Here is a 27,477-nt window from a genome sequence, read left to right as displayed (position 1 = left end):
TTTGACCAGACATTGGTTGACTCTCAGCTCTGTGCTCTTTGTAGGAACTAAAAATATATATCAAGCTTCCTTCTCAAAACAATACAACTGCAAAAATAAAGAAACCCTTCAGCATGTTAGAAAAGAAACAGAAAGATATTTGTGGATAAAGACATGCATTTTACCTGGAATCTTCTACCTTTTAGCACTCACAAATAGTGAAGGCCATGCAGGTTTCAGTGTGACAACTCCCAAATGTGTGGGAACAAAAGCCATGAGACAAATATAATAAGATAACTAAGGATTCCAATTTTTAGAGGCACAAGACATCACTTAAAATGACTTGTTTTCTGGACCATTGAGTAAAAGCTCTGACAGTGAGTTATCTGCAAACTTTAGTTAAATTTTAGTCATGGAGATGTCTGAAGGAATTGAATAATCCTGAGATGTCTGCAATGATGGACTCAAGGGCTAAGAATGAGTCAGCATCAGAGTAGGGACAAACCAGAACAATTGCCTGAGCAGTTAATAGTACCCAATTTAATGTCATGAAACACTGATTTCCTTCTCTCCTTAATTTGAAAGCCAATCTGACAAGAGAGCTTCCTCCATTTGCTCTGCTGCTTCATCACTGTGGGAGGAATAAAGATATTATCGTCAAAAGCTCTGAGATTCCACACAGAAATGGCAGCACCTCTACCATCTCCATCCCATTCCTCAGGCAATTCTTTTTCCTGAAGAGTCATTTTTAGTATCTAAATTCATGTTGGACCTGCAATCTGAATCCACTTATCTTGCAATCGCTGCCAAAGACTGCCATGGGAAGATTTGTTTGTGGTAAGGTAAATTATAATTTGCTCTACTGCCAGAGAAAATTTATAAATGAGGTTCCTCATTTTCTGAACCTAAATAATTAAATAATGATATTTTTCTTTTATTTTAGCAAATCTTGTCCATGTATTTGAAGATATCCATACATTAAGGATTATCACTGCATCTGCACAGAATGATACATTCAGGACAGTGAAAAAAGGATTTACAGAATCATCATTTGAGTTACAAATGCTGAAAGATTTTTCTTCCAAAATAATGAGTATTCCCTATAAAGAAGGAGGAATGAGAGACTGGGTTTGTGACATTAATTCATAATAATGCCAAATCCCTATCTAAAAAAAAAAAAAAAAAATTAAAAAAAAAAAAATCCACATTCAGCAGAGCATTTGCTTAAAATGACAGCTTGAGAGGTTTCCCTCTGGAACCTGTAAACAGGAAGATCCCCAGCCTGTCTTCTTCCTGTCTCAAAAATTGTGAGCCAATCAAGGAAAAACCATGGAAGTGAAACAAACCTTTCCCAACTGTTTCAAGCCTATTTTCTCCGTGTAATGCCTGTCAAGTTCTTAGTAAAGCTAAAGGGATTTATTTGCATTTGAATCTGAGCAAGTACTGAACACCTCATTTCATCTTAATTGTATGGACTGAATTCTGCAGCTAAAATGGAGCTCGCAGTTGTTAAGTAAACTGAAAAGCTCCTCTAATTGATTGCAAGACACCTGCATGGTTTGTGCTTTATTCAAAAAGAAGTGGTAGCATGTCTAGTCTTCTAGTGGAAGGTTCCCTGCCCATGGCAGAGTGGTTGGAACCAGATGGTCTTTGAGGTCCCTTCCAACCCAAACCATTCTGTGAATCTATGAGAAAGAAAATCCAAATATAATTAATATAATCAAACAAAAGCTAAATTTCACCAAGATTAAAATACTATGAATTTTCAAACATTTTTATAACAACCATGCTCTGGAGCCCCACTGGGGCTTGGGGCTTGCTGTAAAACAAATATCCACATACATATGCACGCTATTTCTTTTTACAGAAAGTGTCCATTTACAGCTTTATAACATACAGCAAACCTCCCATTTACAAAGGAAAATTCAAAACGAGTAAGAGGCTGGTAGGTGAGTTCAATCCCTGTGCACACTCCCTGGCCATCTCTCCTGCTATTGTACAACTGGATTTGCAGCTCCCAGCAGCTACAGATCCCACTGGCAATGTGCAGACCCCAGTCTCCAAGTCCCATTCAGTGTTCCAAATATAGCAGCTTATAATTGTGATCATCTGCATTTTATATTGGGAACACACTCACCAAGGACATGACCTGGTTTTTGTTGGGTGTGAAAGGGGGACATCAGAACTTCTTCCTGTGCTGATGCTCCTTCTGCCTCTGCAACTTCTCTGAGGTCACGAGAGGTTGGACAGGATTGTAGAACCGAGCTACCTAAATGGCATGGTGCTAAAAACATATTTATTCAGAATGGCTAATTAAGGTGAATGACTACCAGTCTTCATTAGCACTGAAGTGGTGTTAATTTGATTAGACTTCTGGCCTAGATAGACTTGCAAGGCGTTATGTTCCTAATGCAATTTCTCTAACGAGAAAGCATTTCAGATGAAATGTTACCCCTCAGTGTCTTTCTTTGTATAAATATTAAGTAGACGTTTGCCTTTTAATGCTGATGTAATTTTTAGGATGCAGGGAAACAGTGAAGATGTGACATCTGTATTGCCTTGGGATATGGGGAGAATGTGAGAAAATAAACTTGCAATTCTTGCTCCAGTTTCATTATTTAAATAGTTTGCAACATTTTCACAGTAGAAAGTCATACTTGAAAAGTGCTCATCAAACCTGACTTTTCTTTAAACATACCATTATGTATTTATTGCTCTTAACTACAAACTCTCGTCAATCAATATTTCTATGTTTAAACATAGTTAACATGGCAACATAAAATTTAGATTAGGAAAAATGCCTTCTGCTGTGTTCCTTTTACCATAAGCTGGGGGGAATAGGAGGAACATACTGTTTACTTATTAATTAGAGCTCAAAATGATCTGTGTTGGAATAATGCTCAAGAAAAAAATACCCATTTAGTTGGGCTATGTTCCTTCAGCACAGGAAGTCTTGTCTAATGACTCCTGAACTATAAGGTTTAGCCATCATCAGAAATCTAGACATGCCTAGTCCCTCTCTTCCATCTCCTCCACATGACACAGACCTCACTCATCCTCCTACCTCACTTCTCCAAAATGTTTCCTCTACACAGTTTTCCTCCACTCCCTTCCCTTGTAGCCATCACTTAATTTCATTTCACTTCATCTATAGAAGAAATTAAGAAACAACATCACTTGTCATCACTGGTGTGGCAAAATTAAATTTCCCCTGCCATCACAGGACACTTTATGCTGGATCTGTCATTTCCCGAAGTAGACTTATGGAAATCTCTTGTAAAGATACGCAGCGGGGAACCAGCTGCCATGAACAGGAAAAACAAGTTTTAACAAGGACAAGTGGGACTGGCAATTCCAAACTTCTTAGATCTATTTCAAAAAAATCTCTGGGAGAAAAATGTTAAATTTATTTGTATTTAACATTTTCTCAGTGTGTTTATAAACATACTTTTGAACAATAAAATTGTGTGGCAATGACAATTCAATAGTTTTGAGTAGAAGATGATGGAGGGCTCTGCCGAAGTAAAGGACCAGAATCTGGTCCATGGGGAATAAACTTACCCTATATTTTACTCCAATTTATCTTATGGTCTTGAGCATGGAACGAAAATTCTGCAGATGGAATATGCAGAGTATATACTTGGCTCTTGGAATGGCAAAAGCTGTGACTATTGCTTTGCCCTAGTGATTTCTCCTTAAAAACCCAACACAAAACAAAACCAAGCAAAATAAAACAACCCCCCCAAAAAACCAAAACAGAACCAAAAACCAAAAAAAACCACACCCCACAACAAACCAACAAACAAGCCCTAATCTTCTTAATATCATACTTAATCTCACTCAAAAATTTCCTCTTTTAAACTAACTAAATATTTTTAAGCACTTTTTTCAGGTTTGAGTCAACTACATAGCATAGGTTATTTTACTTCCTTATTAGTAAAAATAGTTGCCAGTAATTAAGAACCTTAACAAGAAGCAGTCAGAACTATTAGAGTGATTGGGCCAACATTTCAGTAAAGTCAGTGCTCAGTACTGATTGGAAAGAATGGAGTTTATATATATGTATATACAACTGGAGTTTTAGTACTGCCACCTCCATAATCCAGGTTGGGATTGTTTTTAAATTGATATATGTTATTTAACCCTAAAATGCAGATAAATCCATGGCAAATGGCCTGTGAGCCAAGGTAAGCTGGATGACAAAAGCACTGGGAGGAAGAGGAGGGTTCTGGAGTCATGGTATATGACTGTAACTGTGATTCACTCTGGCTGTCAACAGTATCTTGTTGAAGAAATAACTTTATTCCCCCTCTTTCAAAAAAGCATTGCAGAAGACAGCTCAAGAGAATGGATTAATGGTTGCACCCTTGTGTTCAGTAATATTAAATGCAGGGAATGCTTTTTTCATCATTGAAGCTTTATATGTAATTAAAATTTCTAAATAGATTTTTATAAAAGCTTCACCAGAATTTATAAGGCCAATTTTTGAAAAAATGATGGTCAATAGCACCATAAAAGATGCTCGTTCTCCCAAAATTAAAAAGTTGGCATCACAATAAATAAGGAAGTGCATTATAAACTAGTAAAAATTTTACATGCACCAATGCTCCCAACCACTTTACTACCCTTTTAGAGGACAGAAAAGCAAGGACTTCCATTTCATTTGATCAAAGCAACTTGAATGTTTAACTCCATTCACCAAGTTTCTGCAGCCTCTGAAGACTTATGTCCTTTTCTAATAAACAAGATTTTGTCTCAATATTATAAGACTGATCTAATAAAGACATTATAGAATCTAATGGAGTTATATTAAACAGACATGGCCTGGTTTAAATAGTCAAACACTTACTGATATTTCATAGTGAAATATCATATTCTAAAAGTTTTCCAGTGTTTCTTTTCATACTTATTAAAAGTTTTTCCATGAGCTGGACCTTTTCTCCTTGCCTGTGGACAAAACAAAGTATCATCTTCTACACAAGCTATTAATTATCAATTCTATTGAAACAAATTAATCTAAATTAAAATCTTTTTAAGAACAGAACTCAGCTAACTTTATAGACATTAGTTAGATACATATCAAATGAAACTGGATGTTATCTAAGGAAAAGTGAAAAACAAAAGTTGGTTTAACAAGTCAATCCAAGTAAAATCAGGTCTTCAGGTATCAGGACAGAGACACAATGTGTATTTCATATAAAGAGTAGGAACAGTCCAACATATGCTCTAAACTATATCCATCCAATATATTGATTGTAAATTGATAAGCCAGAAAACAGAATTCAGCACTTTATAATGCAAAAAGTAAGGAGCTAGTACACCTTGTCTGGGTATGTCCTTGCCTATCTAAGTACCTCTGGATGCAGTTAAGTTTTCATCAAATGATACTTTGAACCTATTGCCATCATCATCCATCTTTCTCACTTCTATTTCATTGTTATCTTCTATATCATAATGCACACTGGAATTGAAAATAAAAGTATAATTTTTTTTAAATTTGAAAATATAATTATGAGATTGAAGTTTTTGAGGGAAGCTAGGAGTGGATCTACCCAAGAGAACATAAACAGCGCAGTGGGGAGAAATAAAACCATTCATTGTTCTGTGCAGATTTTCTGGGCCCTTTTCTCATAAAGGTGGAAAAAACCCGCAGCTTATTTAACATTTTATGTTTAAATAATTTATTAGATACCACAGAAGAAAACATGTGGAGATGAATTTGACATAGTACAAGGGTGTTAAGGATAAGGGTGTCATTTATTCTTGGATCTGTTTTTCTACTACATAATCTTCAGATGCACTTAAGAGAGAGAAAAGTACACTTTGAGAAGAAAAGGGGCACAATAGAATATCTTACTTCTTTTTTACCTAAGCTCAAACCTCACCTTGACCTCGTCTTCCAGTCTTTTCATGGTGCCTTTCTGAGTGATTCCCTGTTCAAACTCATTCCTGTCTTTCCAATTAGAGATTTCCATCCTCCTGTGACAGGTCTGATCACAGAGAGCCTGAATGCACTGCTCTCCTCTCCTGAGGTGGGGGGAGTTGGGAGCCTGAGTTCTTGCTCCACAACAGGTATATTTTGCTTTTGTGAATTTCAAAAAAAATCTGCATCTTTCTCTGAGTCCAGTCAGAACTAAGTGTACTGGGTCTTTATGATGTCCAGAGTGTTACATGGATTATTGAGAACTTACAGGTGCCAGGGAGACCCTGTGTCAGAGAAGCAGGGCTGTAAAACTTTGTTAAGATTCCTCTTTAGTCCTTCAAATATGCATCTTCTCTCTCATTAAGGGCTGAGTTACACCATGCTTTGGAACAAGGTGCAGAGGTGCCGAAGCTGTTGAAGATCTGAGTAGTCAGCCAACAGACAGCATTTCCATCTGCAGAGCTGCTCAAGTTTCTGTACACCCATGGGGAAGGCCTGCCCCAATTTTCTCAGAGATAAAGAGCAGGATGTTCAGATTTGATACCCCAATCCCTGCAGGACACAGCAGCTTGTTGAAATCACGTCTGTTAAACCCCTGGTTGTGCTCACTGGTGCTGCAGGATCCTGGTGGAGATGGTGTTTAGTGGGGCCATGGGCCTTGAGGCACAGGCTGTTGCTCTTTTCCAGCCAAGACATGACATGGCTGCTGTTAAAAAATAATGTCTAGAGGGTGGAAGAGAGAGTAAAGGTCAAAATAATGGCTTTTATGTCAGTTCCTCAGCTTAGAACTCTCACAAAAATAGATGTCCCCAACTGGAAGAAAAACCAGAGAACCCTCCTGCAGTATTGCATTCTATTTCTTCAGTGAATGGGCCTGTAAATATAGAAACATTGAAGCAAAGAAACATAGAATATCCTGAGCTGGGAGGGACCCATTAGGATAATTAAAGTCCAACTCCCGTCCCTGCACAGGACAGCCCCAAGAATCTCCACATGTGCCTGAGAATGTTGTCCAAACATTTCTTGAACCCTGGCAGGCTTGGTAATCCCACTTTAAGAGGCAACCTAAAACTTGGGAGTGGAAAAATTGATCTCAGAGGAAAGAAACGGATGAAGGGAGTGTGTGAATGTGGAATTAGGAGCTTGCTGTGGGATTTCACAAGTTTTCAGATTCAAGAGTTTACCAGGCACTGAAGCACTGGCATGGGCACAAGCAATTAGTAGCAGTGTTAGAAAATCACTGATTAGATGTTGCAGAGTGCTCAGCTGTGCAGGAGTCTGCAAAGAGAATAAGGCCATGAGGAGGGAAAAGCACTGACTCAGATAAGAGCAGTTTTGCAGAAGGGGCAGGAAACAGCACAGATGCTCCTTTGCCTCTTTCCACAGCTAACATTGCTGTGGATGGAGCAGGCTTCTAGATGGGAAAGCTTTCAGGGAAAGATCCCCTGTGAAAGCAAGCAAAAAAATGCTTTCAGCACAAAAAGAAGAGCCCAGCAGCAACTAACAAACTAACCCAGCTTGTCACTTCCTTTATTACAGCTTGGAAGCCAGTAGGTCCCCTTGTGGGACTGAGGCTAGTGCACTGACAAAAATACACAGTTTTCTTGCCAAATGGACACATTTGGAGAATCTGTTATTTCATCATGATGAGACATTTAATTTGCCTTGCCATCTAATAGAAAAAATGAAAAAAAAAGGGGCTCTAAAGCATAGCACTGATGTTCCAAGCTTCTGAGCTCCTCTCCCTCAGATAACACATTTCCTGCATTAACGAGATGGAGGCACTCATGTGTGGTGCAATAAAGACAAAACCAAGTGTTCTTTCACAATGTTCTGTCAAATCCTCCAGGAGAATCTGTGGCTGCAGCTTTTATGCCCTGATTCAGAATTATATTGGAGAAAGATATAAAAAAGCAGAATTCAATATGGACAGACTCATTTTGGAGGCTGAAGAAGTTTCTGAGCATTTTAACATTTCTAGGGCATAATTAGGCAGAGGGCAGCACAATTAAACAGAACGTGGGAAGACTAAGGCCTAAAGTCTTTAAGGGTTTTGTTTGAGGGTTATTTTTTCTTTCACTGGGCTTGATGGAACACAGATTTGACTTTAACTGCATGTGTTAAATTTGTCCACAGTTTTACTGATGAGATTGTTCATCCTATTTTTCATCCCAGCATGAAGATTTTGTTGGTAGTTAGATGAAAACATGTAATTAATCAGGACTTCTACAGTAGCATGCATGCACTGTATTAAAAATATAAATCAGGCCACATGGGCTTCTTGCTTCTTTTTAATGAAAACTTGTTGCATCTTTTCTTCCTCATTATCTCTCAGAAATGAAAACAAGGAGCCAAAATTCACAGTTCAGAGTGCCTCCCACGTGGGACTCAGGCAGATACTACCCTTGATGTGCTATGCAAACAAAGCTTTTGCAGTGAAGTTGTCACTGCCCTCATGCTTGGTTCAGCGTGTCTGACCTGTGAGTCTCCCAGATGCTTCTCAGCCTTCATTTTAACAACACCTTAGTACAGCTGTTCCTTGCATTTCTTTCTATTCCTCTTAATGATTTTTTTTCCTCTGGAAAGGAAGATGGTTCACAAAAAGGTGCCGCGGGTAAGACACTTAAGTCTGGAGTCTTACAGGGCAGATGTGCAAGTTGGAGTAAGTCAGCACTTAGGTCTTTTCTTACTGTTAAATGGAAGAAAAAGAAGTACTTTTAGGAAACTTAATCTGACTTGTTTTGCTTTAGAATGAGGAGGATATTGCTCTAAAAATGTCTCAATATAGAAGCAGCCCAGGGTGACAGCACTATTCATAAATGTGGGTGTCTACATCCGGTGAGATGAAACATGCAAAACTCCCGGAAAACATTTCCAGACTATGTTCTCCTCCTTGCCAGTTTCTACAGGATGGAAAAGTGTGCACTTGCTGCAAAAACAAAAATTGAAGCTTTTACCATCCTTGTTTTTCCACCTGTAACATACTACAAGGCTTCATTTTATGTGGCATCCTGCAGAAGAACCATACGTCAAAAACCAAACATAATTAATTAAATACAGAGGTAAATCATCATTGAGAGGAAGGAAACAATGAGGTGATTTAGAAAAGGAAACAGATACTTGTTCTCAGTGGATGTTTGATGAGCCAATGCAAGTCAATGAGGCAGAGACAGAGGAGGGGTGTTCCAAAAGATTGGAGCCTCAGAGGAGAGATTCCTGACATGAACAGTTGTGATCTGTGTTGAGGTACACAGGGAAGAGAAGTGGAGGAGGGAGTGGGCAGCAGAGAAGCTCTGTAAAGGGCCATGACCACAGGCACTGGAAAGGCATGTAAAAAAACTTCAGTACGTATCTGAAAAAAAAAAAAAAGGATTTATTTGTTGCGGTGCAGTTACTCCTTTAAAAAGCTATAACTTTTCATTTTTGCAGTTATTTTTGCCTCCAGTCAGCTTGTGATGTTCACAGCCTGGTTCTCTTTCCATTAATGTTCCTCCAATAAACATGCTCTGATGTGCACTAAAGCATCTATCAGCAGCTCATATTACAGCAGAACCCCTATTTTTTTAACAATGAGATTAAGCTGTTTATGGAAGCTGCTGACTTTGGCTGGTCACTATTGGGATATTGGTTCTTTACCCTCTATGTTATCTCTGCTAAATCATCAGTTAGAAGGGCTCAGATGGGAATGCTCCAAGCTCCTTTATAGTCTTCCATCTAACCGGTGAGACAACACTGAAATACATGAACAAAAGTTTCAAAGTGTCCAAAGACAAAAAAGAGAGAAAAAAATACTAGATAAAAGATGTATTTTGCTCATTTCATTGGTACAATGAGGTTTGCAAGTAATTTTTTCTCATAGAGACTCATCTACTGGAGAAAGTGTGCAGCAGAGGTAGGAATCAGCCTTCATTAATCCAGTTACAACTAAGAAAGAAAGAATTTGTACCACAAGCAATTTATTCTGCTGAGATTTTATTTAAATTGCAAATGCAGGAAGGAAATAATTTCACTTTTGCCCTGTTCATCAGAAACTCCACCCTATCCCAAATCTATCAGCATCAGATCCAATCACAAAATATGCAAAACAATGTCATCAGAACAAACTTTAATTAGGAGATCATACCCAAAGGGCTTGGCACTTTTTTTCTAACTGAGTTTTTGTCCCCTTCAGATTAACATTTCAAAAGGTGTCACATGGAGTAAAGCCTTGGTCCTTTCCATCAGTTTTAGAGTCCTTTAAATTTGGGATATTACAGAAGGAAGAGATATGATACCTGTGTGAAATTGTGAAATTATGAAATTATGAACTGGCAGGCTGCTTTTTGAAAACAGGTAGATTTCTGTTTTATGAGAGTTTTTCTATGAAGAAGGAAGGAAGGAAGGAAGGAAGGAAGGAAGGAAGGAAGGAATTCGGAAGGAAGGAATTCGGAAGGAAGGAAGGAATTTGGAAGGAAGGAAGGAAGGAAGGAAGGAAGGAAGGAAGGAAGGAAGGAAGGAAGGAAGGAAGGAAGGAAGGAAGGAAGAGCAAATCTTATCACTAAAGTTAAAAAAAATACCCATGAAGTTTAGAAGTTTTTCTGCCAACTGGTGCTCCCTTTGTTCAGGTTACCACAACAGAAGTCTAAAATCCCCACACAGGTAGGGCAAGGCTCAGATGTTGCCAGGAAAATATTGGCAGCAGCTTCTTCATGCTCAAAAGCATTTTGACAAGGCAAACTTACTTAGTTACAATCAGTGTTTGAATAGAGATTGAAGAGAGCAGCTGCTAAGTGGTCTTCTCCTTTATTTCCCTTGATGGAAAGAGTCAAAAGATCAGTGGTTGTAGATGAGAAAAGATTAATGTGAAATATTATGAGCTGCAGGAAGTAATTGCCATATGTCCTGGTAGGTGATCACACATTCAGTACCCAACACCGGCAGAAATAGCATCCCCCACCCATTCCAGCTCCCACGCTTTCCTTTTCCGATGAACCAGGAGGGAAGGATGCTTACCATTGCTTAAGTGACCAAAGCTGCTGAAAGCAGATGGTCTTTTTATTTTCATCCTGTCCCTGCATACTGCAGGGCACCAAACCTCCTGCAACTGCCAGAAACATCTCTTGGAACCATCAGAGGACAGAAGGGCAGGAGGGATAAATAGGGAAGAGCCATGGAGAAGAGCAGTTCAGGGAAATGAAGGGCAGCCAGGTCCATCTCTGGGAAATTCTATGCCCTTGGAAAATCACAGCGAGAAGAATTGGTTAATTTAACCTTGGAAAAGAATGCTACATCAGGATTTGTGGTCTGTCACTGAAGGAAAAGTGGCTTTTTTTTCTTTTCCTGTAATTTCTAGAGAAAAAAATAAAGATCAAAAGAGCAGCATATCACTGGCAAAAAGCAAGACTGCTGAAGGAGAAACAGTATTATGATCAGCCTAAAAAATAAGAATCACTTTTATTTATTATTTGGAATTGTACAAGGGGCTTTGTTTTTGTGTGGCTTGCCTGTTTGTTTGAACTTGATTGATGCTCTGTGGAACAAAATTTTCAAATATTTCCCCATGTCAGAAGACTGCATTTTATCTCAAAATGAAAGTTTAGTTATTTATGCAGCAGGACATTAAAAAATGGGACCTTCAGGGAACCAAAACAAAAACATTAAATATCAGGAAGTTTGTCATAAAATCACAAAAGCTGATAGCACTGGCAAAATAGGAGAGTGTTTGCATATAGAGACAGTGTTCCATGTGCTGGTATACTGGGCCAAAATAGATTCCAGGCAACCTACAGCAGAGTGAAGAGGTGTTCAAAGCGGTGTCTGAACCATTAAGTTTGCAGATGATGCAGCACAGTGTGGCCTGGCCAGATCAGATCATTGTCTGGGCTGGACCTCTGCTCTCTGTGCAGAATTACCCTGCTGACAGCAGGGGCTGGCTCTGCCAGCCTGTGAGAACTCTGCTGCCCACCCTTCTGGTCCTGCACAGTGCCAAAATTCCCCTGGCCCAGGGCAGATTTCTCTGTGTCCGAGGCAGCCACCGCAGCCCCTCTTTGCAAGCAGAGATCTGTGCAATGCTCTTGGCCAGGCAGCTCCTTCGAAGGCAGGTCAGACAGGCAGCATTCCCAAAGGACACACTGCTTAGTGCCTGGAAAGAGGATTCTTGGAGACTTCATAGAATCATGTATTCACAGAATGGGTTGGGCTGGAAGAGACCTTAAAGACCATCTCATTCCAACACTTTCCATTTCCATTTCCACTGGGACACTTTCCATTATCCCAGGTTGCTCCAAGCCCCATCCAACCCGGCCTTGAACACGGCCAGTGATGGGGCATCCACAGCTTCTCTGGGCAACCTGTGCCAGGGCCTCACCACCCTCACAGTAAAGAATTTCCTCCTAATATCCAATCTAAATCTCGGGTATAGGCAGCTCTGTGACAGACATTCAACTTTAGATGAGAAAAATCCACCTTTTGAGGAAGAATGAATCCAGAGGGAGCAGTGGACACTACCAAGAGGGTTGTGAATATAAGAAGTCTTTTACTACATTAAGGATTCTATGTTTGTATGATCCCAGGAATCCCAACAGCAAGAGCCTCCAGTGAGGAGACCTCAGGCCGTGTGTGATCTTCTCAAAGAGCAGACACACACAAGCTTATGAGAAAGCTGCATCAACCTCTGTAACCTTCAAGGCCGATTAGCACAGCCTTTACTCAACTTGCACTGGACCTAGGAAAAGGAATAATTAATGTTTTCAGGAAAATTAATCTTGCTGGGAGCACTCAAGCACTAGCATTAATCTTTCTAACTATTATTGCTGCACTATTGTTTGCTTCCTTTTTTCTTGGCTTCAGTTATCCCTGACCTTGTTGACTATAAAAAAAAAATCAGGCGAAAATTTTATGTAGGGCAACAAGGAGGTCGAATTAGAAATTACAGGAGAAAATAATTCATTTTCTTAGCTCACAGGAATTAGTGATCTGATCTACTTAGCTATTCTTCAAGGTTCTTATGCATTAAAATAGTGAATAAGAATGTGCTATAAATAAGAAGACAACTAGTGAAATTTGAACATTTTTCCAAGGCTGCTTGAATGCCCTCTAAAGTCAATGCAGCAAAATAGAAGTGTGGGGCCTTGAGCTGGTTTTGATACTGGGAGGGATGAGTATAGGTAATGTAATGTCAATTTCCTTGGAAAAATATGGGATGTGAATTTGCTGCTCAGGTTACAGTTTGTGCAACTTATTATGGGAATAAGCTGTCATGTAAACATTAAATGCTTGCAAGACTTCAGTTCTGCTACAGAAATGAAGCAAAAGAAAGTGGGAAAAAACTTCCAGAGGGCAACAATTATTGATCTACATAAGGGAACACTTCAGGGGAGCAAAGTGAGCTTCACAGCTGTAGAATAGTTAAGATACATGGAGATTTGATTGTGTACAAATCTTCTCCCCCTGCCTTTGATATTCTGGTTCAGACACAATACTGACATCTCCATCAAATTGAAGGTTCTGGAAAATAGGAGATATTGAAACACTACATTTTCATCTGCTTTTGTTTCTGGGTTTTCTTCAAAATGTGATTTTCTGAAATTCAGATATTTCTCTTCAGCTTATTGAACTAAGTTCAAGCACTGCTTCATTGGTGTAGTAATCCCATCAACCATTACATGCTTTTTCTGAGCAGTAGTCAGGGTGCCATCAGCTTTCTCCTTTTGGCCATGCTTCTGGCTTGGATTGTGTCTCTCAAAAACACAATTATGTCATAACCAGTAAGAAGACCATTGGCTGAGACTGGAAAAACTAGTTTTGCTGTAGATCTGCAATCTAGCAGAAAACTCAGCGTGTAAGAGGAGAACAAGGGAACCAAGAATTAAAGTACAGCTCCAGAGGGAATTATGACACGTTATGTGGACAAATGTTAGTTCTGAAATAGATAAAAGATAACATGCATTGGGACTTTTTATGTTGGTGGGTTTTGTTTTTGTTGTTTTTTGGTTTGGTTTGGTTTGGGTTTTTTAAACATTATTACAGTAATTGTTTTTTAGTGGTAATAAGAGAGATGAAAATGGTAGAGGAAGATTGTGTTTTCTATTCAATTAACTGAAGTAAAATCAAGAAACTTTCAGATACTTAAACCTTTCTTCAAGTCTGAAGAAAGGCAAGAAACGTGAAAGCTATCTTGAGAAAAAGTCAGACCACACACAGTCTATGTACCTGTTCTAAGTACTCAAATAAACTGAGGCAAGAAGAGAAAATTTGGCTTGGCTTTTACCAATGATACGGCCTTACAAATGTCTCAATCACCTCTGGGATTGCTGCTTATATACGGAATCTGTCCTCCTCAGGACAAAACAAGATAAAGTTCAATCAGCTGAGAGGCTGTAAATCCCTTATCTGACCTAGCTGGGTTCATTGCAGAAAGACAGTGTCCAACTACTTTCCTGATCTGGTTTTTAAGCCCTCACACTACTTCCAGTCGTCATAAGGTGATGTCCTACCCTGGCCTTGAGCTTTGCAATCATCTCCTCCTGTGTTCATGTCATACCTGGCCAGTGCTGCCTTTATCTGAAATTGCTGCCACCATAACTGACAGAGGAATAGAAATTACTCTAGTTTAATAAATAATACTTTTGCCATAGTTCAGATTTTTTTTAAATTGATGAAGTATCGTATCAGTAACAGCCTTGGTTGTAGAAGACATCCTCATGTCCTTGTTTCTACTTCTAAGAATAACAAATAAATGATCCAGCAGAGGACCAAGAACACTGTTCTTCATCTGGAACCAAGCAGATGGCTTTTGTAGACTGAAAATTCATACAGACTCGAGCTTAAAGGAATTGAGATTTCACTGTGGGTTCTTTCTAGACGACTGAAAAATTCAGGTGACAGAAGATTTGAGGATACATAAGGGGGTTAAAAAAGATCCAGAAAATTATCAGAGAAAAAGAATTTAGGAAGCCAGGGAGAAGTAAAACAAAGTGGTGGGAAGGCAACACTTTTCTCTCTCTGTCCAGAAAATGGACGGAATGAAATGAGGGACCTGGGAAGGACATGAGTGGATTTACTAATCAGGAGCAGAAATACTCAGAAATACTCAGATATTCTGACTTCATCTGTCATCTGATCACAATCAAACCATTTGTAAGGACTGTTTATCTGAGACTAATGTTGGTCCAGGAATCTGGGAATGTTCTGATGAAAGTTTTTTTGGCTTCCTGCCTAGACATTTCTCCAGGACTGTCACAGACCAACCTTTATGAGTAAACTTATTGATAGATTGATTCAGATCTTTTTGGTCCAAATACCTGAGATCATCTTATGGGATCAGACTTTGTTTTGTTGTGAATCAAAAAAAGAATACATTTGATATTATTAAAATCCTCATTGAAATAAAACTTCTCCACTAAATGCTGCAAAGATCCCTTTTGTGAAAAGTTATGAAGTAGAGTCTGGGATAGTTAACTTTTTGTCTCTCTTTGTAAAATTCTGACAAGTTTGGTACCCTCTCTTTGAAGGTTACAAGTAGGTCCTAATGGTGCTTATTGTTCCCATTTTCAGATGCTGCATTTCTGGCTTTCACTGTGTGCAGGGCTCTTCTGGGTCTGCAAACACCTGAAATCTGTCCAGTGCTTCAGGCAGGAATTAAGCTGTGGTTCAAGCATAAGTGGGTAGGAAGGGGATATGTGATGTGAGGATTGTTCTGCAGCCTCCAGGGCAATCAGCACAGAGCAGCTCTTATTTCTGTGGCTGGACTTGCCTGGCACCCAAAACAGGGCTACATCCAAAGTGGCCATTGGGAAAGGCTGTTGGGAATGGATAATATAAACATCATTTACTAAGTAAGTATACCAGGGCAGAGATCTGAGCCTTGGCACGTGGCTGTTACTGAAATAGTCCCTCTTGGTGTTTTCCCCAGTCAGTTAGCATTGTTCCAGTGCTGCCTGGACACAGGAACTAGCCCTGGCCAGGAATATTCCCAATAGGAATGCTGAATGTAATTTTTCTTATTTAGAGTCGGAGAGTGTTTAACAACAAGGTTGTGTCCAAAAGGTGCCAGATGGCTTTGGGGCCAGTGAACAGGCCCTGGTGCTGCTTAGCATTAGAAGTACAGCCAGTGCAGGACCCTCTTCTCCAGCCTCTATCTCTACCATCTCCTGTATGGATTTTCCTCAGGGCCCTTGCATATCACCAGTCCTGCTGTGATCCACACATCAACATGTTCTCCAGAGCCTCTGGGCTCAGAGAGACACCTTCCCAACCTTGTCCCTGTCCTCTGCCATCCAGAGTTCATTCTGATGGGATTACTTTCCATTCCCAGGTGAGCCAGAGGCTATGTCCACAAATTTTCATTCCCATATTCATTTTTCCCCCCTTCCTTCACAGCACCCTCTTTCTCTCTCTCTCTCTCTCACTTTGAGATCCACCATTTAGGGTGTCAACACTTTAAACTGTTGGGAAACAGTACCGCTGAGACAATTTTTACACTGGAAAGTGTCAATATGTTCTGTCAACTGTTTATATGATATAGAGGCTGTGACAAGAGCTGGCTACTGACAGGATTTCAGCACGTCTGTCTAACACCAACATCTTCCTCCTCACTTCCCACATCTCGCCAAAATCAGCAGGCTTCTGCTTATATTAGATGCCCTCAGATATTCCACCTGGTTTCCATCTGCCAGATCAGAAGGATATGGGTATCTATACCTTCCAACCCTATGCAAACAGCTCAGGCATCTCCTGGGAATCTCAAATAAGCTGGGAAACTATGTGCCTACAACCAGAAATGATCCCCAAATGTTCTGTTCACTACAACAAGAATTAAGACCTCTGTTGTACCTGTACACACCTATGGACACCTGAACTTTGCTTAAACTGTGCTGAATCACTCTGTAGGTTCTCTCCAGTGTATTATTTGTAATGTGCAGATGCCTTGGGTAACCTGGGGGCATCACAAGGGGCACAAAACATCTATGCTCTGGCAGCAAAATCCCATTTCTAGAGCGCCTATAAGCAATTGCATGTTGACAACTAAATTCAGACCTTTTATCTCAAAGAGAGTTACACCTTTGAGGGCAAAGCTAAAACTACAAATCAAGTCTTTCACAGGCCAGATTTTAAAGCATTGTGTCTTACATTTTCGTTGACTTTCACAGTGCCAAGAGCCCAGGTCAGTTCAAACTTGTGGTCTCCAAAATAAACCCTTGTTTATATTACTAGCAAAGGAAAGTTACAATGCTACCCTATGTAAATGAGTAGTTAAATTTTAACCTTTTTCTTAACTCTATTAAGTGTTGGGAGAAAGAAGGGGAAAGAAGAGAAGGAGAAAGGAGAAGGAGAAAGGAGAAAGGAGAAGGAGAAGGAGAAGGAGGAGAAGGAGTTTTCTTCATCAGTGGGGCAGTGCAACACTTACAAAGATTGTCCAGCCTCCAGAGAGTTTGTGTGGTCTCCAAAATTGGATGTTTTGAAGACTTAAACAAAGCCAACATATGATCTGATCAAGTCTTAGCAATACTCCTCCCCTGAGTCAAAAGCTGGACTACGGGCTTCTAAGAGTCAATCCAACCAATATCTCTGTGATTGTATGATCTAAAAAGCTCTAAACTTTCACATACTATTTGAGTAGTAGTTGGAAGACTAGAGAACAGATTTTACCCTTGGATTTGCACTAAGCTTTCACTGATGTTAATGAGAATTATGAACATGTGATGTTGAGCTTTTGGCCCCAGAATGGAGATTCAAATGATATATTTGAGACATATGTCAAATTTTTTAGAAAGATTTTACAAGTGATACTTTTGCTGAGAAAGGTCAATGACAGGCATCTTATTATTAATGATAATTTCTAATAGAAGAGATCCTTTTCTCTGAACTGGAAACATTACATTCTGACTTGGAACCTGTGGCTAACCAATACCATACATCTTAATAGGGCTGCAGACCTTCCTGTGGGAAATGCTATCAAATCTTTAGAGCCAGTCTATTAAAGGAAATTGCAGACAGCTTGAAAACATCCATGATCCTTTATCCTGACATTGGCTTGTTAAAGCTGTGCCATGACTTTGTGTCACTGTTCTTTCTTATTTTGGTCTTTCACTTTATCTGACTTTGGCTTTCGTGTCATGTCTTATATATCACTTTGCCTCTTCTATCCCACCATCACCTCCTCCCTTTTCCTATTTCAGGTATGACAGGATCTATTTATTTTCTCCTGTGAGTGCTCTGCTCATGCAATTAATGAACAACAGCTGTGGGGGTTTTTTCATTCAAAATTTATTTTCTCTGCAAATGACACTTTCCATTTCACAGATTGGTCTTTAGGTAGGATCTTTGAGATAGGCATTGAGACCACTGTGGGTTTGGAGCCCATGGCACACCATAGAGTCCATGTCTCCCTTTCTTCTTAGTCTCAGCAGTCCAAATTCCTTGTCCCAGTGCTTTCATTATTTTTTTAGTAAAGGAGACAAGTAAGTCAAAATCTTTCCATTCTCTTTACAAAAGCTTGTCTGTTTTCACTGTCTGAGTACAAAGTTGACACATCATAGTTCAGTTCAACTGATAGTGAGGACATCACAGCTTTAAAGTCAGGCTATTTCAGCTGTTTACTTGAAAGACTAGGGACCAAGATGAATTTTCAAACTTTATTTTCTCCCACCTGAGGAAACAAATATCTTAGAATGATAGAAAAACAAGTTCCACCAAATTGTGAGGATGAAGAAAATAAGAGACTCTACAAACAAACAAAAAAAAGGGACAGATTTGTCCAAGCAATCTTTTTTATCATTATTTACAGCAAACGATTGCTGTTTTTATTGTCCTGACCTATTGTCAAATTTCATTTGAAAATATTGAAGATTTTTTCTCAAAAGAAGTAAAACGTCAGAGATGGAGTCTGAGGAGGAGGTATAGTGCTTTTCCTCTTGAACCATTTCTGTGAGAAGAAAGTCCCCAAAAATAGCTAAAAGCCAGTCTCAGTTTCACTCTTTCTTTAATCCCTTCCTACATCTCACCCCAGAGAAGCTTAGGAAACTCCCTCCCAGGAGCAGGGGCATCAGTCTGTTCCAGTGAGACAAGGAACTCCCCTTTCGTTATGGGACTTCCCACTTTCTGAAGGAGAACTCTAGTTACTGCATGGAAAAGAAATTCCTCTGTCAATCTGAAAATGGTATTTAAATTTATCTTTTGACTGTTCCCACTTTGCTTGAGTTAAAATGCTCCATCAAGAATAAAAAATCTTGTTTCGATCGATTTGTATTTTACCACAGATCATAAAGCAAAAATGAGAACTATGAGCCACCATAACATTTCCACTCACCCAAAGGCAAATTCCTTCCTCTGGTAGATCAAGGTTTCAATTCCAGAAATACGCTTTATTTTCCTCAGAATAAGAACAAATGGGAGTTAATGCAGACCTAAAGATTAAAATGAAAGAAAAATTATATAGGATTTGTAGCTATTTAATGAAAAAACATAGAATGGCCTTCTTATGCCAATAGCTTGGGTTGCGTCAAAAAAAGAGTCTGAAAAAATATGTCTGTGATCATGTTTAAACAGCAAAGTTGCAGGGAGATAAAAGAGGATTTTTATAGAAAGTGAAAAACAATGTTAAGAAATTCCAAAACCTAAGACATTTTCAAAACTCAGTCATTTAACTTGTGCTTTGTCTCCTCTCTTTGACTTGCATGTAGAAAAACATAATGGTCCCTAGGTTTGATGGGTAAAAGGAAGATTTGAGAACTGAAAGAGAATGTTACATATTTTTCAATGCAATTTATCAAAAAAGTAATATTTTTACCGAACAAAAATTAAAATACAAAGGTAAGAAATATGTTAAAAGCCTCTCAAGCTCTACTGTTCCTCAGTGGTAGATTAAAAAAACCGAGTTGGGAGATTTTAAAAAGTGCTATTTATTTTTATGAGTGTCTACACATACATTCCTACTTAACAGTAATTGCATGACCCAACCTGCATCAAATAAAGTGTGAGCAATTAAACCCCTTTTCCAAAATATACTTCAAGCCCTTAAGAGAGCTAAAGAGTGATTATAAACAAGTGAACAAAGGACAGTCACAATATTTATGCTCTGTTTTGGTTGATCCATCTCAAAGCATAAAAAGAGACATAAAGAATCTGTCCATTAAAAATGAAGCTTTTGTGATCTCATTATTTGGTAAGGAAGGAACTTTGAAGCTAAAATATGCTATTTATTAGGAAACATTTGCATTGTTCAAGAACACTTGGGTGGTGAAAAACCTTTGAGGAGTAGTTTAGGTGACCCTCAGGTCTTACAACAGTTGTAGTGAGTCAATGGGTATCCCTGACATCCACAGCATTGGCAGGCAATTACCCTGACTTGCAGAATTTCAGCAAATGCTGATTATATTTGTCTTCTTCCAACTATTGTTTATCACTATTCTGCAGGAAATAGCTTGAAAGTGTGAAAAATCATTTTGAAAATTATTTTAGCTGCATATTAGAGTCGCAGTTTCTAGACCAGTGTGCTGCTACCACCATGGAAACTACACTCAGTCAAGTTGGGATCTTCATCCAGGTGGCCAGGAGGGGACAAATCCCATAACAGACTGAACCTGGCTGGCTCTGTATCATGTGAGCAGCTGAAGCATCAGAAAACATTCAAAGGAAGACTGGAGAAGCTGGAGAAGAACTGAACCGTGAACAGGGAACCATAGATGTAAATCTGTAATTGTCAACTCCCTGACAAAAATATAAACAAATTTATATAATGTTGTTGCCATATTATGTGGAGAACACACATATCTCTAGATATTTTGAGAGCATTTTGCCACAACAGTTTTATGTGTCTCAAAAACCTTCACAAGAGTCAACATGTTCTTATAAAATCAGTAGGAGCACGCAAATAACTAAAAAGAGAAACAAAGGAAAACCTCGTAATTCTGAGTTATGGTAACATATTTGCTGCACCCCATCCTATTGCTTTTATTGGCTAAAGATGGATACTGAGTGCTGAAAACAGAAGGAAAGTGTCTGAGTCACAGGAAGGAAGAAAACAGATAGGTATAAAGAGTCTTTTGTAGAAGGTTGATGGCAAAGACCCCTCTTCCTCAGAAAAAAGTTTTGTTGTAATATTTCAGACTACAGCCCAGTTTTAGTGTTACCTTGTCTTAATATCCCAAAAGTTGTGAGGGGTGATAAACAAAATCCCTCCTCCTGACCATAGCACAGGACTCAATCCTTCTTCTGGGCTCAAAGAACTGTGTGTGGGGAATCCTCCTGGCTCCCAGGAGTGCATATACTTGGGTGGATCAAGAATCCTGGCAGCTCCCTGCTAGCACCCTGTCCAGGCCTTGTAGTGTCAGCAGTTTCCCATCACCTCCCAACAGTGAGTAGTTTTTTCAACTGAGCTTGGGTTTCTATTATTCCCTAAAACTATATATGTTCCATCTCATTTAAAAGCCGATGAGGAGAGTGGGAAGTGCCTTGGTCAGTGCTCCTTTGTTGATAAGGCTGAATGTCCATGACAATTCCCTGTGTCCTTCTGTTCCATGTATCAGCAAAACCAACCTGACTGGCTCAGACTCAGTCCTGTGAGGTATGTCCTGACAGGCTCAGCAGCACCTGTCCTGCTGACAGGAGAGAGCAGGGCTCAGCCTGCTTTTTTCTTCATGCAGCTGAGGAGACAAAGGCAGGGGAAGGACTCAGCTCCTGTGCCTGGCCAAAGCAATGATCCAGCTGCCATATCTGGAGAACTCCAGCAGCAGAGGGTCCCACACAGCAGGCACCTGCAGCCCCCATCAGCCCTCAGATCCTCCATGGAAGAGACTGCCAGACTCCAGCACTGGAGTTCAGGGAGCGGAAGAGGTTGACAGGGTGCACTTGTGGGGATCAGCCTCTTCTCCCAGGCACCTGGTGATGGGACAAGGGTAAATGGCCTCAAGTTGCACCAGGGGGGGTTCAGGTGGGTATTAGGAATAATTTCTTCACTGAAGGAGTGGTTAGGCATCAAAACAGCATCCCCAGGGAAGCAGTGGAGTCATCATCCCTGGGAGTGTTAAATAAATGAGTAGATATTGAAACAAAGATTAAAACCACAATGTGGTTTAGTGAGCATGGTGGTTGAAGGTTGAAGGTTGGACTTGGTGATCTTGGAGGTCCTTTCCAACCTTAATGATTGTACAATTCTGTGACTCTCTTGCTACCCTTGGAGGACAGCAGCAGCCCAGGTCACTCCCTCACCAGGCTGAAGTACATTCCCCTGTCCCTCAGGCTCTCTCACCATACTCAAAAAGATGACTGAATTTAGATGGAACTGGTGCATTTGCTGTGCTTGAGCCTAGTGGAAAAGAAGCTCTGGAGGCACCAAGCACAGAGCCATCCTCCCCTCAGCAAGGACAAGATGGCTGCTGGTGTGGCCATTGCTCCTCACAAAATGTCCACCATGGTGACCTGCCTGCACTGCAAAACCGCTGCCAGTACAAACACTACAAAAGTTCAGCTGGCTTCTTATAATTTTGCCCTTCCCCATTCCAGGAGTTTATTCTCTCTGCTGTTACAAATGTGGTCTCCACCTGCTGAAGGAGAGGTAGGCCTGGCACTTTCCTTCAGGGCACCATTAATAATCCTCCCACAAGGACAATGTGAGGAGGAAAGGTCACAGGCTCCCAGCCTCACTGGCACCTTCCCTCACTGCAAAGGTAATCTAGGGAGCTATGGGAGATTAAAAGACTACAATTCTTAATGTTATTGATATGGACCAAAGGAGATGAGGGAATGTAAACAGCCAGGGAAAAAGCACAGAGGAGAAAACAGAGATGGAAAGTGCAAAAAGGAAAATAGGCCAAGAATAAATTTGCATCTTAAATTCTGCTGAACTTAGTCTATTAATAAGTAGACAAATCTGTCAAATCTGCTCATCTGAATGGAAAGTTTTATATCAGGCTGCACATTCCCAGCAGAACTTAACACAGGTTGTGCAAAGAGAGGCAGCGAAAGCCCTACACGGAAAGAGTTGGCAGCTATTGATTGCCTGTTCTGAGGGGAAGCATGGCTGACAGCAGGGCAGGCTGTCCTGGTTTGACACTGGAAAATACAAATCTCTTTAACAAAATCAGATGTGTGCAAACTAGGAGGCAGCATCTTGGAAAGACTCCTGCCTCTGCTTGACTTGACCAAGTGGGAACAGCCACTGGAGTAATTGCAATGGAAATTAAACTTGTGAAGCACAAGTTAATCTTGATATTTTGATTTTTTTAGGAAACTCCAGGGTGCATTTTTCCTGAAGTGCCACTTTCTGGAGTCATGCCATTAGATGTTGTTTCATTCAAGATACATGCTTCTAATCTTGGGTGAGAAATAAAGGATGAGCAACCTGGGTCCAGTAAAGACATTAAAAACAAGCAGCACCCATACATGACCAACTCTATTATAATGTTGTTTCTTAAATGTTATGACTGCTGGGACCTGAATTATGACTTTCAAATTGTCAAGGCTGTTATGATTGTGCCTTTTCTCATCCAGTCCTCTATTAAGGTTTTCTTTCCTGAATTGCTGTACTTAAACTAGAACATAGAGCCATCCCTCCAGAGAAACTTCTCCCAAATCTCCCCTCCTGAGTGAATCATCTGAGGTGACTCCACAACAGACTGGCAGTTCTGTTGTATTCCAGAATTTGGTCTTTCTCTCTTTCTTTCCCAATATTAGAAACCTTCCATCTTTTTATATAAAGACAGCTCCTGCAGTGACTCACCAGACACAGGTAGGTGATATCCTGACACCCAGAGTGTGTGTCAAGCTGAGGCATCTACTGGCATTTGAAATGTTGGGGTCTGTTGTGTCAGGTCCCACAGTCTGATGGGACAGAGGACACAGGTCCATCTGCAGGCCATTCTTTTATCTCTCCCACTAGCCCCATGCAGATTCAGACACATGATGGGAATTTTTTTGGAGCTGTATTGTGCACAGCCATGGGTAAGGATCGATGATCTTTGTGGGTCCCTTCCAAAACAGGACATTCTACAATTCTATGATTTTTGGGATATTCCAGCATACCTCAAATGGTATTAGGTGCTTATTTTGTAAGCAACTGTGTCAAATCCCTTCAACTCAGCTGAGTTCAAGATTTAGATACCTAACTTTAAGTAACTAAACTAGGTGAGTTTATGGACACTAAGAGTATAAACATGTATCAAAAGAAAAGCTCTTGTCAGTACTCTTTGTGGAGCCTAAAGAACAATTCAGCTGTATAATTAGGAGGTGTTCAGTTTGAACATTTGCCAACAGATGCTGGGCATCACAAAGTATTCCTCAGAGGGATGTTCTCCTTCCTCCCTTTATAGTCAATGAAGAAAAATTGGCAACTCTAGAATTCATCTAACCTATTTCACATGACTATTTTTGGATGTGATTGTTTGCAGCCTAGAAATGTCTTTTGTTACCCCTATCCATGTTAAGAGTCTATAAGAATACCTCAAAGGCATAGAAGTACAGAGGGGGTAACTGGGGTCAGGTGAAATGAGTTCCACAGTTTGAGTCATGTTTATCTGTTATCTCATTTTCAAGCCATCCTATGGATCAAGGTTATGTCGTAAAGACACAAAGCCACAAGTTTTCCAGGCAGTTAGAAGCCCACTCTTTTGCTTCAGGATAGGCTGTTCTAAACCAACTTCAAACCAGAAACTGAGCAAGTATTTTTTTCTGCAGTATTAATTTAAGATCGCTGCTGATTGGCAAGGAAGGAGGATGGATCACTCTGCTAAAAGACTCCTCAGGACTTGCTGTTTGAGGTGGTTTGCACCCAAGTCCTTTGTCAGTTGACTTCAGATTAAAACAAAGATTATCTAGTTGCACCAAAAAACCAAAGGAATATGTTAAAACTCCAAACTTAGATTTGACCCAAAAATACTGAACAAAGTTCTTCTCAAGGTTATATTCTTAGAACCTAAGAGGCTTGCTTGATCTTTCTGGCTTTTAATTTTGTAAAGGTAATATCAACACAAATAAGGATGTTACAATATACATTGTGTTGGTTTGGGGTTTTTTTCTTGAAAACACAAATCAAAATGTTAATGAGGTATTTTAAAGCCCTTGAAGACTTGGACTGCAGCCTTTTTAGATATAATATAGTTTTCATTCAGGCAGTAGTTTGTATTTATTCCATCCAAATCTTTAAGTCAAGGTCAAATATTTGCAGATTTATTCTGTGGAAGACAATAAGCAAATATCACCATGAGAGTACAGTTTCGTATCACAACAGAAATACTGAAAGAGATTATTATTCATTATTCTGATAAATAATGAAACATTTTGTAAGTGGAAAGAAAATCACAAATGATACAGTTCTATTTTTGCAAAACAAATAGCAATGGAAAAAAACCCCCACAATATTACTAGCTGGTGTCATAGCCATGAAATGCAACACTAATATATATTTGGAGTGTTGCAAAATGCATAATTGCAATATAAACAATTTCTAGAAAGGAGTCTTGTGTGGTGATACTTTAAAACAGAAAAGCATTTTGGCATCAATAAAAAGATCTAACTATATGACATATGTCAGAAGAAATATATGTGCTTCAATGAGCTGCTAATGCAAGTTCCAATCACCATAGTCTCAGGAGAAACAATCTCATTTAAAAGTTGGCAGTCAATTTCAAACTGCACTCTTTCCTTTCTAGTCTCCCCTAATTTAATATATAGGAATAAAAAACATTTGGAAATAATTAGATGCCAAATAACGTTAATAATTTACCTTGTGACAAAGATCCAGTCTCTGAAATCAAGTATTTTACAGCTTCTAATGAAACCAGTAATGTGTCTTCATATTTAAGTTCTATAGCCTCCACAGAATTTGAGAAATGCACTTATCTATATGCTCTGAGATGGAATGTAGGCAGAATTTGGCTGCAGATGGACATCATAAAGGCATCCTTTTTGTGCTAAATGGGGGTTATATAATCTTTGCTTTTTAGCGAGTATTTGTGTACTTTATATTAACTGCCCAGGATCAGTTCACTCACAGTATTTATATCCAACAAAGACAAAACTATATGGTAATTTATATGCACTGTCCTGTGTTAACAATATTTCCTCTATTTTTTAATAATTATCCAAATAAGTTATAGCATTAAACACAAAATCAACGTATTTTACCAGATTTTAAAGAGGAAATTTAACCTGAAAATGGCCCCCCAGCCAGACATGCAATCAGCATGATGAGAAGGTAATCTGCAAATCCCTGTGCATGTTTATGAGTAAATTACATCCTTTTGCAGACGTCATTTTGATGAGATTACAATTTCTTTGCAGAAGGCTTGTTTTCTCCTCATTAAAATGGAACACCAGCCACCTGTCCTGGAGGATGCGCTAACACCTGGCCAGCCTCTGTGTTCCCAGACAAACCACTGTGTGTTCCCCATGGGGATGGGCCACATTCACTGTCAGGACCAGAACAGAACAGGAATGGAAGCCACTTGTCCTCATTTCTCACCCTTTTTAAGGACCAAGCAGAAATCCTTGTGTAAGTATTGCTCAAACTCCATCAGTCAATAGTTACTATTACAGTCGAGATCACTACAAGAGCATCCTTCCAGGCAATACTTTTATTGACACTGATCACTGTTCATCCCCTTGAATGAAGGCTCAGAACAAATAACACAGAGCAGTAAGCACTAACGAGTGTAGAACAAAAAAAAAGTCCACAACTGAGATTTGTCAATACAAACTAGATAGGCAGCACTGGCCATGACAAGGAGAAGCCAGATAAACTATTGGGAGAAGTGTCTGATTGTGAGAGCTGGAGTACCAAAAAAGGAATAAAATCCAATAGCACAAAGTACAGACTTCTGCCCTTAGGGACCAATAACAAGAATTTCTACTTTTAGGCAGAAATTTATCAGTCACAACTAATGAAAAAGTAAAGGGATTTGGATGTCTTACACAGTGACTGGATGGCTGCAAGCCACTGCTGTGATGTAGCTGTGAAAAAGGCTAATGCAAAGCTTGCTTGTTTTCAGGAGATGAAGAGAGATCCTGCTATCGTCTACAGCCCTCCTGAGACCTCAGTTAGAGCATCGTTGTCATCCACAATTAAGAAAGACCAATTCTAACTGAAAGAATAATGAAGGCCAACACAGTGATGTTATGAATGGAGAACCTCTCTTTAAGTGAAGTGATAGAGTTTGGCTTAGGACAACAAAGACTAAATCTTGTAAGGTTGCTTGGCTTAAATATATTGGCACCTATGCTCCAGAAAAATACAAGTAATAAGTAGCTAAATGTGGGTAAGGAACAATCAGTTATTTACAGATTTTGAGGGTTCAAAATTGCAAGGTGAGTACATAGTCATCAGATTTTGGAATGAGAGAAGTTTGAGGTATGACAATGGATAAGATGGTGGGGTAATATTAGAGTTAGGACAGCAGAATTCACTTTCTGAAAATGGAATTTGATTAGTTCATGAAAAGAGCTGTTCAAATACCTCTTGAAGATATCAAGAAATTTGATTTGGTGACCCAGGAACTTCCCAGTTTTGTGCTCTCATGAGGAACTAGCTGCTACAAAACAAAGGTTACATACAATGAGCCTTACTGGGGAATATTAGGTATTTTATCTCACTTTTGCTTGTT

General features: G+C 39.5%; 1 long non-coding RNA gene across 1 annotated transcript; it reads right to left on the bottom strand.

Moving 5' to 3' along the window:
• Positions 1–5,722: 5,722 nt before the first annotated feature.
• On the bottom strand, positions 5,723–25,710 carry LOC109143738. Its single transcript, XR_002044077.3, has 3 exons — positions 25,602–25,710; positions 19,191–19,287; positions 5,723–9,254 (listed from the first exon to the last, which is right to left on the bottom strand). It is a non-coding gene; the product is annotated as an uncharacterized LOC109143738 (long non-coding RNA).
• Positions 25,711–27,477: the final 1,767 nt, after the last annotated feature.

The sequence above is a fragment of the Corvus cornix genome, chromosome 3, assembly GCF_000738735.6.
Source record: "Corvus cornix cornix isolate S_Up_H32 chromosome 3, ASM73873v5, whole genome shotgun sequence".
Classification (NCBI taxonomy): Eukaryota; Metazoa; Chordata; class Aves; order Passeriformes; family Corvidae; genus Corvus; species Corvus cornix.
This window is presented reverse-complemented; position numbering and strand designations above follow the sequence as displayed.